Source organism: Neopsephotus bourkii, unplaced genomic scaffold, assembly GCF_033783945.1.
Source record: "Neopsephotus bourkii isolate Nb327-2 ecotype Australia unplaced genomic scaffold, CSIRO-AGI_Nbou_v1 NB_911, whole genome shotgun sequence".
NCBI lineage: Eukaryota > Metazoa > Chordata > Aves > Psittaciformes > Psittacidae > Neopsephotus > Neopsephotus bourkii.
This window is the reverse complement of record NW_026901405.1, coordinates 1204913-1218865: the sequence shown is the minus strand read 5'-3', so window position 1 is coordinate 1218865 and position 13953 is coordinate 1204913. Positions and strand designations below refer to the sequence as shown.

Below are 13953 nucleotides of genomic sequence, written 5' to 3'. Positions count from 1 at the left end.
ACAATTTCCCTGGAATCAGTGATGGGACATTAACTGCTCTATACCTAACTTACAAAAGCTTCAGTGCTGTTCTTAAGGAATATGACTTTGTATGTAAGAAATATGTAATATGTAATTACATATGTAATATGTAAGGAAGCGAGGTCTGAATAGTCAAAGTAGCACATCAGTAGAGCTGGTTTGTCCTTGTTAAAAAAATAAGGATCATTACAGTGGTAAAACAAAGTCAGATGCTTCACCTTTTCAAGCAATAAAGTTGTTCTTTGCTTTTAATCTTTACCCTTGCCCTATTTGTCCAAAATATTCACATTAAATGTACGGTTTTCTTTTGTAAGGTGCTCCCATTGATTTAGGCCAATGCTGAAGAATTCAAACATAATTTGAATATGCCTCCAAGGCATATACCATACTGTGGCCCTGGACAAGACTGCTGCCAGAACTTTACTACTGAAGTTTACAGGTACTGTGTGAGAATGGAGAGGAAAAACTTCCAAGTCATTAGAAGAAAAAAAGAATGTTTTGGGTGTTATGTAGGACAAGGAAAGACTCAAAACAGTAACTGGAAAGCACTCTACTAAGGGAAAGTCCCTTTTAAGCCAAATTTAAGAAGCATGAAATGGAAGTGAGTACACCAATATTAACTGTATATGCTTTATACTCACACTATCATTATATTCAACTGTTTGCTAACTTTGCAAGCAATTGCACTGAGATAGGCACCCAGAATCTCAAAGGTTTGGTCCATCACCAGGCTACAGAGAAGGAAGCAAGAAGAGCTGAAATGGTATTAGAGGCTTCCCAATCTGCTGAGCCAAAACACAGAACATATTTCTACAAATAGCTGCAGAGGCAGATTCTGATTGTTACAGAAAGGCACATTATAACAATGCTAGAAGACCTCAGCATGGTCTAAGGGTCCTCACAAATTTTGAAATTTGTTTTAAACAGAAATTTATTTGCAAAATACTTTTTAATAGGGCAGATTTAATAGACTTTTTAAAGACAGATTTAATAGTTAAAAAAAAAAAAAAAAAAACAGATTCAGTAGAATTCTGATAAAGTGTTCTTCTAAGTGCCACCTAGAAAAGCCCAGACACCACCAAACATTTCCGCTTTACAGGGTAGCTACAGACTCTGAAATTTGCTTTTGCTTCACAGTTGAATTAAGCACTGCATTGCAAAGTTGCCCATGAAACAAAAATAAAAAAGCATTTCAATCAATTGACTGTTTTGTTTTGACAAAATAATTTTGTTTTGATTGTTACTTTCAGTTTTGATTTAAATTTTATATTAGAACATAGAATACATTTTTGAGAGAAAAGTTTGAAACAAAAGCATTTCTGTTCCACAAATGCCAAAAAGCTTTACCTGGAAATATGAATGATGAAAATAAATAAAAGTCCTGGAAGTTTTTTTTGAGGTTTGGGGTGGGTTTTTTTTCCTTTTATTTTTTAGAAGAGAACACCACTAGTTGTTTTTTTGGTGATTCTAGTCCTGACCTTCAGTACTCTTTAGTGAGTCTCAGAAGCTTATACTACCTCTGCAATGCTATCAATATATCAGTGACAGCCTGATATTAATAATCCAGCTGGTATGTTGCTCTTGTCCAAGAACTGGTGGAACTTACAGATATAGGAAGGTAAGAGACTTTTTCAAACAGTCATTTTGTTAATAACTAACACACATTTTGTCAGGTGAAGTACCCTTATAATTACTATTGTGATCTGGGGAAGTGTCAAAACCAGTTCTGAGCAGAATAAAGCAGCAAACTGAAAGTCACAGAGAGTCCTACAGAAGAACCTGGAGTAAGCTGTCCCTGTAAGCTTCAACTTAACTGGCAGAGAAATGTAAGAGCAGTTGATATTAATAAGATTAAATATCTAAGAATTCCTTTTTCTTTAACCATTTGCTCCAATGACTCAGAAGTCTCTTGCTCATTGCCCATATATTTCTAAATGAATAAAATGCAAAATACCATGAAGTCAGGTGAAGCTTGACCCAAGCTGGGAGACAAATCCTAGCCTGGAATGGGAAGAATCCAGGATTTCACCTAGATCAGGTAGCAGTAAGCGTGCCAACATATGAAAATATTCACTTAGGAAGACCAAGAGGAGAGGTGAAGTACAGCTAAGCCTTTAACAGTGACAGCACACCATTCGCAGTGACTGGCATTCCCTGGCTACTTCAGTGTTACGAGAAGTGGTCGTCTCCCTTGCCATTTGGTGAAGGGTTTTCCGTTACATGGACAGAATCTCAGTAACAACCAAATAATTTTTGTTTCTTATAAAGTGAATTTCTGAACATAGTGTTTGGAGCAGAAGTCCAAGGATTCAAACAACAAACAACTGTACTGCTTAGTCCCACATGAAAGCACTTTGTAACTGGAACTTGAAACTACCTACTACAACACTGCTTCACAAAGCAGAGATGGGGAAAGCCTTGGGGAGAACTGTTGGGATTACTTCACCTGTAGGTTTTTTAAAGTATTAGATTTGGGGAGAGGTATTTGGGAACAGATAGGGTGGCTAAAACAAAAGGAGTTTGGACTGTGTGTCTTTACAAAAAGGTTATTACTACACGAGAGAAATACAAAGTCTTGTTCAAAAGCCTTGAACCACAATTACCTCTAACAGAGTGTTTCCTGCTGCACACCAAGCAGGCTGTTGAATCTGTGTTCTGCACACTGGGCACGTGTGCTGACACCTTCCACAATCTGAAAGGAGTTGAACGCTCTCCTTCGTCTTGAATGTGCCTTCAAGCTAAGGCTGTCTGTAACCCCCTCCTAACAGTAAGATTCCACAGGTTAACTGCCCAAGGAGGATGGCTGACTCCCTCACTCTTCACGAAATAAAAATAGAGATTCAGAGATCAGAGGAAACAGAAAATACCAAAACACACTTCCATGCCTCAGCATCCTCAGCACTAGCTCTGACTTCAATCCACATAAAGTTTTCCTTTGCTAAATGCAGTGCCTCTTCCAAAGGAGGGACTCTGAATCCTCTGCTACCAGCTTCCTTCTCCCTTAGCTCGTCTTAGTTATTAAAACAAACAAATGCAGAAAACAAAACCCCTTCCTTTGCTAAGTATCCCTCCCCTCTCCTCTCTCAACTTTCTTTGCACCTCCCAGGGTTTGTTGGTTTTAAACCCTGCACTGATACCTGGTCTCTTTGTTCTTTTCTTCTATTTGCTCAAAACTCCAGCCCCCAAAAGCAAATTTGGAGAAAACTGGCTTTCTCTAGTTGTCCCATTGTTCTTCTCAGGGAAGATCTATTTCAGATGTTTCTATTTCAAATATTTAATGACAGACCTATTCATACAAAGATATGCCAACACCACTCCCCTGTCTCTTTGGCATGATGCAGAGCACAGAAAAAGACTGTCACAAAATACAAGGATTCAGTTAGCCAATAAAATCAAGTTCTAACTTATAAACTGTATGTAGCAGATTCCATACACTGCCTTACTTCCCAGACACAAAAGCCTGACAAAGAGCAGTTTCAAGGGATACCCCATAGGACAGACACATCGAGTTAGAGCTACCACAGTAGTGGTAGTGGCCTGACTGAATTCCCCCCGTAACAGGGCTGTAAGAGAAGCCAAGGACTGTACTGAGTCTTGGAGAGTTAACTTACTTTTGGGGTCTTGCCTTCACTGCAACATCCTTGACAGTACGATGCTAATATTGCCCCCAGCATGACTCCCACCCACAACAGAAGCCTCTTGCTCAAGCTAAGTGCTATTTTAACTAGAGTTTTTGGCCTAAAAAAAGCTTAGAAGTGGCAGCCTATGTGTTGTAGTTACTAGTGTCAGTAACACAGTGGGAGCTCAGCAGTTTATGTGTTTAAAGCGTTGATCTAAGGCCCTGTCTTGCAACTGGGATCTAGACTAAAACCACACAACCCTTATACCCACTTACCTACATTAAGCTCATACAGACAGCAGGTGATGGTCTGACATTAATGACCTTCTTCTTGTCCCATCAGTCTCTGATTCAACACACATGTAAAACCATAGCGCTTTTCATCACTTTCACCCACTACCTCTGCCTATCTGGGCTGTCATTTAGGATGAGGGTAGCTTTTTGCAAGTACCTTAGGGTCACCATCTGTGAAACACATGAACTACACCGACAGCCAACTCTCATGTGAACACACAGCATAGTCAGAGTGTAGCTACATGTAAACTACAGACCTTATATATATGGACAAAAGTACTTTCAGGCACACTGCAGCATGTGATAGAAGCTAAATGGTCTATATAGACAGTTATTGTGCAGCATATCCAACCTTTTGACTGTTACCTACATAAATCCTCTCTTCACTCTAATAAAATGGCATGAGATGAGCAAATCTGAGTAAGGGCAACTAATGCAAACCACCACAAAAGTGGCCATATTGTTATCTGAACATCTCATGCTCTAGTTTATTTACAGTCTCCAGGGCTGTAATCCCAGCTGGTAGTTTTAATTAGTAGTGAATGTACTTTCACAACAAATTGGACCTTATCCTTCTTGAGCATCACAGATCCCTTCTACAGATGACTGTGGAATATGAAGAGACAAATTTGAGGGACATTGAGCAGGCAGTTTTCTCATATCACATATCTGAAAAGCCACCATCACACTCTGGCTCACAAAAGGACTTGGCAGCAAGTCAGACTATGACTATCCAGAGGACTCTTCCCCCAGTGCCAGAGTGGTAAGATGCAGGCATCGTGGAAGCATGTAACAAAGCATAAACTAATGCTGTTTAGAAGTCAATATAAAATCGTGGACTACAAGGCCAGCTGCAGGGGCTGCCATTTGCTCATGGGACTTAAGCCAAAGCACGGGATGCCATGGCAAGCATCAGAGTTTGTACATATCTACTCTTTTGCTTGCACGAGGGTGGCTTTGCCCGCTATGTACCCATTAGTAAACATCTTGCTATAAAACTGCAAGTGCAGCAGGGTTTTAACAGCCTTTTTTCCTCTAGCTGCTCTGGGATTTTTCCTTTCTTGGCTGTAACCAGTTGCAACCAGTTGTGAATAAGTCGTTATCCCTCTGTGCAACTCACAGCAACTAAAAGAAACCAGTGTCATTATGCAAGTTTCAAACAACAACAACAAAAAGTTTTGTTTTATGGTTAATTATCCATGGTCTATTTACAAAATAAATCAACCCATTGTGCACCACCAGGATTTGTGGCCTCATTTGAACTTTGCTTTACATTAATCACTTTAAAAACAAAAGTTAACTAGATTTTCTTTTTCTCCTCTTCGGTTTCTTACTTGCATCTGGGTATAAATTATAAAAATGTTGAGAGAACAATGTATGGATTATTCACCCTCAGTTTCATGACTTACATGATCTCAGTCTTGTCTTTCTCCATGTGCCTAAACAGATGCACAGTCTAAAAATGCCAACATTCTGTAAGAAACGCAATCACAAGAGGATTGAAATACTTTTAAACTCAAACTTTTGACTTATTCCAAACTGATCAATTGTAAAAATCTTCCCCTAAGAAACAAAAGATGGGCAAACATTTACAGGCATATTTAAGCGTCTGTACAAGGCCAACAAAATTACTCATGTAGGTACCTAAGTAACTGTCCTTGTTTGGCCATGGCACCAATACACTAATGTTTGTGAACTCTGAGTACAAGGCTATTTTGTTTAGACAAAACCTACTTTCTGGCAGCCTGGAGAAGGCAGCAAATGGATATCCGATTTCTTTATAGTGTTTAAAATTTATACAAGAAACCAGAAATATTCTTTTTTTTTTCTTCTGAAAATGTTTGCTTATATAAGATGTTCAGATCTTGTCCTCATATGACGATGGAGAACGACTGAATTTCTGAAAACTAGCCAATGGAGAGGCAGGCAAAGGACATTTTTAGCTGCTCTGTTAAAAAAAACAGCTGTATTAACACTTATTTCCCTCTGATAGGGCATAAAATATACGTTTGCATGAAACTGAATTTCACCTCGGCTTCAACTCAGAAAGCTTCAACAACATATTTGTTTCCACTGTGAACCCTTCAAATAAAACTAGAAAGTAAGAAAGGCGGATAAATACAATAAAAGCATGTATAACATCAGGATATCAAAATGCCCTTCCCCTTCACCAGTCATCCTTAAGCATTCTCTGCCCTTACTAAGAGGAACAGGAAATCACAGTGCCCCACATCATCACTCATGAAACGCTACAGAAAAGCTGTGCTGACAGTAGGTCAAAAAATGTGGTTCTGTTGCACTTAAGATGACAACTTTTCACTTCAAAGCTCCTGAGCTGGATGCAAGTACAAAGAAGACTGAACCCAGCCAACAGGTATCTTATAGAAACAGAGCTGAAGAATTGAAGCTAAGACATTAGATCATTAGTACTACGTATTATTACTAATAGGAGCTCAGGAAGGTAATCTCTGCTTGCCTGTTGGTGTGACATAGAATTGTAGAGATTTGAGAAGTTAAAGAAACCCACTGCCTCCTCCTCCACTCTGCAGATGGCTGAGCTGCTTTAACTTTCATTTCCAAAAGTAAATTAGCTCCTACTTAAATGAAAGTAAAAGATGTAAAGCTGCCTCCACCTGCCTGCAAAGCACAGCAGCCGGGCTGGGAGAGGAAGGGATAGGCCTTCAAAGAAAATAAAAGCCCTTTTAAGCGACTCCTAATATGAACGCTTGCCCTTGCAGCAGCGAGCTCTGGCCCTACAGCCGCTTTCCATTATAAATGCTAAATTGGGAAATGTTTAACATTCTTTGTTTAATCTTTGGAGTATAAAGAAAAAACAGCTGATTCTCAGGAACATGACAGCCCGAGCAACCATTATGGATCTGCCTCTCCCTTCCTCAAAGCAGAACAGACCATTTCCAACCAGTGGCAACTGACACTTTTTAGTCAGAAATGTATATTTAGATGGATCCCTGAAGACGAGACTGAAACTCTGTCATTTTTCTTTTAGTCGTGTAAGGGGCCTAAGGCAACCAGGATATTTAATAAAAACGGTTAGTAGAAAAATAGTTGAAGAAATTACATGTAGTGAAAACTATGGGCAAAGATGGTTTTAGATACTTTCTGCACTGTTCTCTGCTAATCTTTCCACAGTCTGTCCATAAAGAGCATTATTATTTGTTTTGATTTGAAACACTCTCAGCTAAGTGTGTTTTTCTCTTGTTCACAGCACAGTCAAAGCAGTGAGTCCATCTATCCTGCTACAATCAGTCACAAGTAAATCAGCAAAAACTCAGAAGCGAACAACCCTCGCTGCTGCTTACACAGGCAAACAGTCCTTGCATCTTGCCTCTGAAAGAACTTCCCTAAAGGGGCGAGTTTCATCATGATTGTTAGAAGCCAAGTAAGTCAGAGGTTTCTTCAGTTGGAAATTATGAAATAATACCCCAAATCGAGTCCTCACATAAACTGAACTCTTTACAGTTAGTTACCTTACAGGATTTTACCCTCAAGCATGCTTTCTGGATTATCACATCTAGTTCCCTGCTCTCTTTTACTACAGCTATAAAGGTCACATCCTAAAGAGTTGATTTTAAGCCTTTGCATCAATAAGGTGAAGGAAGTTTATCCATCCTTCCCTCCCTCCCTCCCACCAGCAATCAAGCAGCTGGCAGTGATGAAAACAGACATCCAGGAAATAAACCCACAAGCAAATGAGGATGTGATTCTTCCCCAAAGTGGGTACGACAGACTGCAAGGTACATCTCGCAGGGCTCACACTGATGTAGGTACTCGGTCCAAACAGAGCCCTCTTCATTTACTGACAACAGGAAAGTATGAACCACTCTACAGATGAAAGAGAAAGGAACATCCAGTTGTTGGCTCTGTTCTAACCACTGCACCCATCCAGGCAACTCCTCTATGCCACTGGATAGCAGTGATGCTTCCCTGCAGGTATCACGGCCTGCCTGCACACATGGGGTTTAACAACAAAGGCAAGAATATAAGAGATTCTCGGATGTGAGAAATTAACCCTCTGCTTCGTTTGCTGTGAATGTGTAAAACAATAACTTTGGAAAGGAGGAGTGCAGGAGCATTCAGTGTGGCTAGGCTTGATAGTTTTGCTACAAGTACTCTAAACATACTGCTTCTTGCTTCATTTCTTAGGGACTTCTGCAAGTCAAACCAACCCGTGAAACTACTGCAGGCTCTAGCAATGAATTACTGAGAGTGAAGGACACAAAATTGTCATAAACTTCAACCAAAGTGTCAGAGTTGCAAAAAACGCTGTTCTGAGGAAGGGAGGGAGGAAACCTTGCAGAATAATTACTAGATAAAAAAGACTACAGCAGCTAATTCAGCACATTGCTGGATGCAGCAAAACCATAGTAGCTAGCTATTTTTCGAACATACCCAACTCTAAGTATGTGTCAGGGAAGAAAAATAATGACATTTAAAAATAAAAATTAATGTAGAGCTCTTCTCATTTTTTGTTGTTGTTTTTAAAATTTCAGGGCTCATGTTTAACCTTTTCTCTAAATAACGTACTTGAATTTAAGAAAAGTATGGCGCAGATCTTCATAGTGACAGTACTCAAACAGCTTATGTTTAAAAATAAAATACCAGCGTCTTTTAAAGTTGTGAAATGAAGACTTATTCATTAAAACTGAATATTAACATCTCATTTCAGAAACTGTTCAAACCATCCCTTTTGCCTATTTTGCCTATGAATTTAGGAAGACAGAAGTTTCACAGGTTGCATGTCTAGCATCTGGTCAAGTCAAATCACCCTCTTCTCCATAAATTAAAATCAGATTTCCATTCTGCAGAAAACATAAAATTCCATCATTCTGGTTGCTGTTCCAACAGCGTGTATATATAACCAGCCTTTTAGCAGCAGGCATTTCCAAGGTTGTTTTTCTTGTTTAATTAGTAAATACCCAGAAAATAATTAAATGTGTGTTTAACCATTAAGGGAGGTTACTACCTTATTACAAGTCCACCTAAGAATATAAAGCAAAGCTGGGGACTGAAGACTGGGAAAGTTAGAAGTAACCTAGTGACATGCAAGGAAATTTAAAAGTAAAATGGCTTTAAAAGGAAAATTTGCTCCTCTACTGCTTAAAGTTATCAGGTTTTGTACACCTATTCCAAGTCTTCCATTGTAATTAGTGCAGACAAAAAGCTTATAGACTAGAACTCTGAGAAGATGGGCAGAAAGTAATTTTCTTTCAAAGACATACGACCACGCTTTTGATTAAGTTAAACACTGGAATCATTATTTATCATGTTCTCTGTAATGCTACACAGTCTACAGCTTCTAAGCATTTTACAAAGGGTTGACAGCTATCAGGTACACCAGGATAAGGGATTTTAGGTTAGTCTCCTCTACTGCATGCAACCACATCATAAACTCCTACTAATATATTCATTCAACCCCATCTTACATCCACATAGGCTTCCAGGCCCTGTAATTCCCATAGCATGGTATTCCAGAATTTAATCCTCTGAGGGCTTCGGTAATCTTCTGATTTCCAGCTAACATTTATATATGGTCGGTGCCCACAATTTGATCTTTGTGGCAACACCTGACTGAAGTTTAAATGATTTTTTTAACCTGCCCAAATTATTTCAACACCTTCTCCCCATGCATTTAAATCCGCTTTATAAACATTAATAAAATAACTTTAGAGTGGTTTTGTAGGGCACAATAAAGTACCTACTGCTGTAATCCCTAAGAGATTCTGTGCTGCAACAGAAGTGGAGTCAGAAGTTTTCACTGCAAAGCAAGGGCTGGCTTCAGAATTAGGCACGGAATCCAGGAGTTCCAATACGCTTCTGAATATATACGCACTCCCTGGCAATTTGGTGAAATATACAGCTTATAATATACTTATGGAACTTAAAACACTCCATTTCCTGTTTTCACAAAGCCTGTTTCATTTAAAGCTTGTCTCAAGGATCACTGTTGAAAGATGTCAGCTTTAACTATTTTTTCTACTATGCCCGAAGTGGGCATAATTCATGCTGAGGCTCATTTTACGACTCCTTTTCAATGCCAGAAAAACACTTTAAAATAACTGAGAATCGAGCTCTGTGACTTTATAATTGACCTAATAGACTCCTGACATAATATCAACAGAATTAGCAGCATTACACTAGGGAAGAATCTGTCCAAGAATGTGCACGCAGACAAGAACGATTTGTAAAGAAAACAAACCCCGACACAATGCTCGCAACCACAAACAGGTCAGATCCTCAGAGGATCCAACTAGGAATAAATTGGTTGTGATAACTACAGGAACTATTTCTTCCTATGATCAAAAAGTATGAACTTTTTTCTTAGCATTCACCCTTTTCTTCCTTTTTTTCAACCTTCCTAAATCCCTCATTTTTTTATTCTTTTAGCAGGGTTATACATTTTTCACTTGCATTTGACAGAAATCAATTAAAATATCCCAACCAATCCTAATCAAAAGAATCTCTGGACATCAATCACTTAAATGAAATAAAAAATGAATAAAGTTCAGTGCAACTTAAAATTTCCCTATGCTTCTGCACTTGCTGCTGTTACAGAGCGACTGACCTGACACTCGCATTAAGGTCAGAAGAGGAAAGGGAGAAAGCTTTCATTGTATACATCCAAAGTTTGGGGAGGAGGGAGGGGGGGGAGAAGAGAGAGGAGGAGAGAGACAGAAACACTGTGCAGAAGCCAGGGATGTTCCAGCGCGCACTGTGACAAGAAAATACTCAATAAGAATTCCTCCAGCCAAAATCAGATCTTAAATAGATCCATTGTCTTCCAGCCTGAAGCCCTTAAAAAGGCTCGAAATTAAAGTCTGTGCTGTGGGCACCCGGTCGTTCTTTCCTTTCATCAGGATTTGCAGGTTTTAATACAATCTGTCGTGAGGAAAAACAGTAGAGCTGTACAGCCCAGAGAGGTAACAAAAGCAAAAGGCAGGCGAGAGTTACATAACTGGCTTTTTACATAAATATTGCATTGAGAGATATTTTGCTTTTCAGAAAGGAAAAAAAAAAAGCCCCCAAAAACCCAACGATATTTAAAGGAAAAAAAAAAAAAGCAGCACGAAACCATGCCAGAGAATTCAACCCAACCTCCCTCGCTCCTCGTCCCTCTTTCGCTTTGTATCAAGGAGCCGAAGTGAGGTGTTTCTTTTCCTTTTTCTTTTCTCCAATAAGACTAAACAAATAACCAATTCAGCCTTTAACACTTCAGAACAGTTTTTCTCGTATTACCTGAAAAGTGCACCACATCATGGAAGCTGGTGAAAAAAGTCTTATTTTAAAAGCACAGGCAAGTCTGCCTTGCTTATCTGCAGCCCAGGGCAATTAGAAATGACCATGGATGTTAAACTAACTCCCCTCTGCACAGTCTGAGAAAAGGGAAAAAAACTGCAAGTCTCCCCATCTGTTATTTCCTTTTTTTTTTCTTTTTTTTTTTTTTCCTTTTTGGCTGTAGAAAAGCAAAATTATGCAAGAGCTTTTGAATGTAAAGCCTGTGTGCGCTTTTTCCCTTTTTGTCTCTGTGTACACGGTATGTGATATTGCGTAACTGAGTACGGGAGTGGGCGGTTAGCATTTACTATTGATTTACACTACTCCGTATAATGAATTCAGAGCTCTGAGACAGAGACACAGATGAAGAAATGCAGAGGGGTAAGATGTGGATTTAAGGTATGTGTGAGGAGGGGCACCATGGGAAGAGGGAAGCAAAACGTTTAGAAACATTATTATGCCTTGCTGAACCAAACATTCTTTTCCCAACCTTTTCATTTTTGTGCCCTCTGCTAGAACAGCGGATGCTTAACAAAACCCACTAACCCCTCTGTGAGAAAGCAAGGTTTCTGTCCCAAACCCATGCCCAAATCCTATTAGAATCTACTGAAAATACATATTAATTCCCCTGAGGCACTTCTTGTACTGGGTATAAGGATGCATAGCGAGCTTATATTCAGCCATCAGGGTCATTAAGATTACTAAAAGAAATCTTTCTTCAGTAATACTACACACCAACTTTTGACTTACTCCTTCAGAACCTACAGGCTTGTAGGAGCACTGAAAACATAAGCACTCTCTACAGTACATAATACAAAGCCTTGCATTTTTTGAGGTGAGAGGGTGACATGAGAATATGGAATTTAGACACTAGAAACAAGGAAGGCTTGACTTATTTTGCTCACTCATTAGGCCTGACAAAATATTCCCCCTGGTCTCTCTTGCACACAAGCACAGACATGGTGTCCTCAATTTAGACACAGGTCCCCACCAGTGCAATAAGAATAATTTTGAGTCAGTAAGGTGAAATACTCTCATTCACACATGTGAATGCCCACCAAACACACTGCTCAATCTTCTGCCTCCAAGGCAACACATCAGTTTCCAAATTCTGCCTCCCTCCACCCAACACTAGGTCTTACAAGGCGAGGAAACCCCACTAGACACTGGACTGCTGGACATCCATTTACTTACGCATGTTGGGTTGGGGATTTTGTTAATAAAGTCAGTGTGATCCTAAACTGTGTTAACACAGTTTCTAAGGCACGCTGAGAGACTGAAGACTAAAAGTGGATTTATTAGAAGCCACAGTAGACACCTAGCCTAGTACCAGAAATGAAGCTCAGTACGATCATAACAAAAAACCTCCCAACCAACAAAACAAAAATCCTTACCTATCAGTGTTCTTACAGCTTCTTTTGCATTATCTTTACTGCAAGACGTGCATTCCCCATATTGTTTTCTTCAAATTATGTGCAATGGGCAACATGATTTTTTTCATTACAGGTCTGGCATCAAGAATTTTTGCAGGTCATAAATTAGCAAAGGAAGCAAACAAAAAAAAAAAAAACAACCCACATTATAAGAAAGGTAAACCTTATTTAGAGGAAAATCCACAGATATGCAATGCTTCTGACTATTCAGTTGACTTTTTTCTTCTTTTCCCCAGATCCACATCTATTAACATTAACTACGATGCTACCAGCCAGCCTGAAATTGGGATCTATGTCAGGATGCTAGAGAAAGAAAACAGTAATTCACAGTCTTACACATGCTTGTTTTGTTTGCACCAAACTGGAATGGTATTGAAATTACACAGAAAAAAAATGGACACAAAAAGTCATATGCAGCCTAACTAGTCTGATTTGTCCTAAAATGAAACTAATTCTTAAAGGAAAAGATAAAGAAGGACCCAGGCATGCAATCTGGACTAAGCAGTCAGTACAGATGGGGCCAATTCAAAACGTGCTCAGGCACATTTTCTTTGCTTACAAGGAGAATGCTAGAGGAAAGAAATGAGGCACAGAAGACAAACTCGACTTAACTGTGACGTTGTCACCAGAAATGATGCCTCATAATCAAGCTCTGAGTGACACTATGCAAGGTATTTCAGGGAGACTGAATGATAGGACCAGCGTATCAAACAAGGAAAACCTCCACTCTTCTGCACAGACTACGTGTGAAGAGGAACATATTCTTCAGCACCGTTTATACACTGTAAATTAGTCTGGATGTTTAGTACTGTCCTCATCTCATGGGATGCATTAGTCTTACAGGATGTTAAAGGAGATACAGAGAGAAACTAAAGAAATACCAGCTAAGGAAACCAAGCTTAGATATGAACAAGAGCAGCTCCAATGCTGGTATGCTTGTTTTATCATTGTCCAGAGTACAAGTATATTTAAGAAATTGCTTGCATGTGAGGTTGTAAGCAACAGGATGTGGATTGTACGTATGAGGTTCAACCAGAGATCTGAATCCCCTAAAAATATAGGGAGACAAATTAGGGAGTTCAGTTCTGATCTATTTTGTACTTGAGGGCTATTGAGTGAAGCTGACAAAAGTTTCCATTATAACCAACTTGGCTTCAATCACTGAAAAATGTTCTATTCTTAACGTTTACCCTAAACTTTTTGTATGTAACTGTTTGTCACGGTTTTTAACTGTACAAGTTCTCCCTACAAGACAACATACCTACAAAAACAGCATTATTTTTCACTATGCTA

At 39.2% G+C, this 13953-nt stretch overlaps 1 protein-coding gene across 12 annotated transcripts in view; it reads right to left on the bottom strand.

The window, feature by feature from the left end:
- Nucleotides 1–13953, bottom strand: part of ZBTB20 (zinc finger and BTB domain containing 20) — a 481633-nt gene that overhangs the window by 228525 nt on the left and 239155 nt on the right. For 2 of the 12 annotated variants that reach the window (XM_061357684.1, XM_061357683.1), the window contains exon 5: nucleotides 5344–5407. The exons of the other annotated variants lie outside the window; for them this stretch is intronic. The gene's annotated coding sequence lies outside the window, so the exon portion shown is untranslated. The remainder of the gene's footprint in view (nucleotides 1–5343; nucleotides 5408–13953) is intronic. 12 annotated transcript variants of the gene reach the window in all.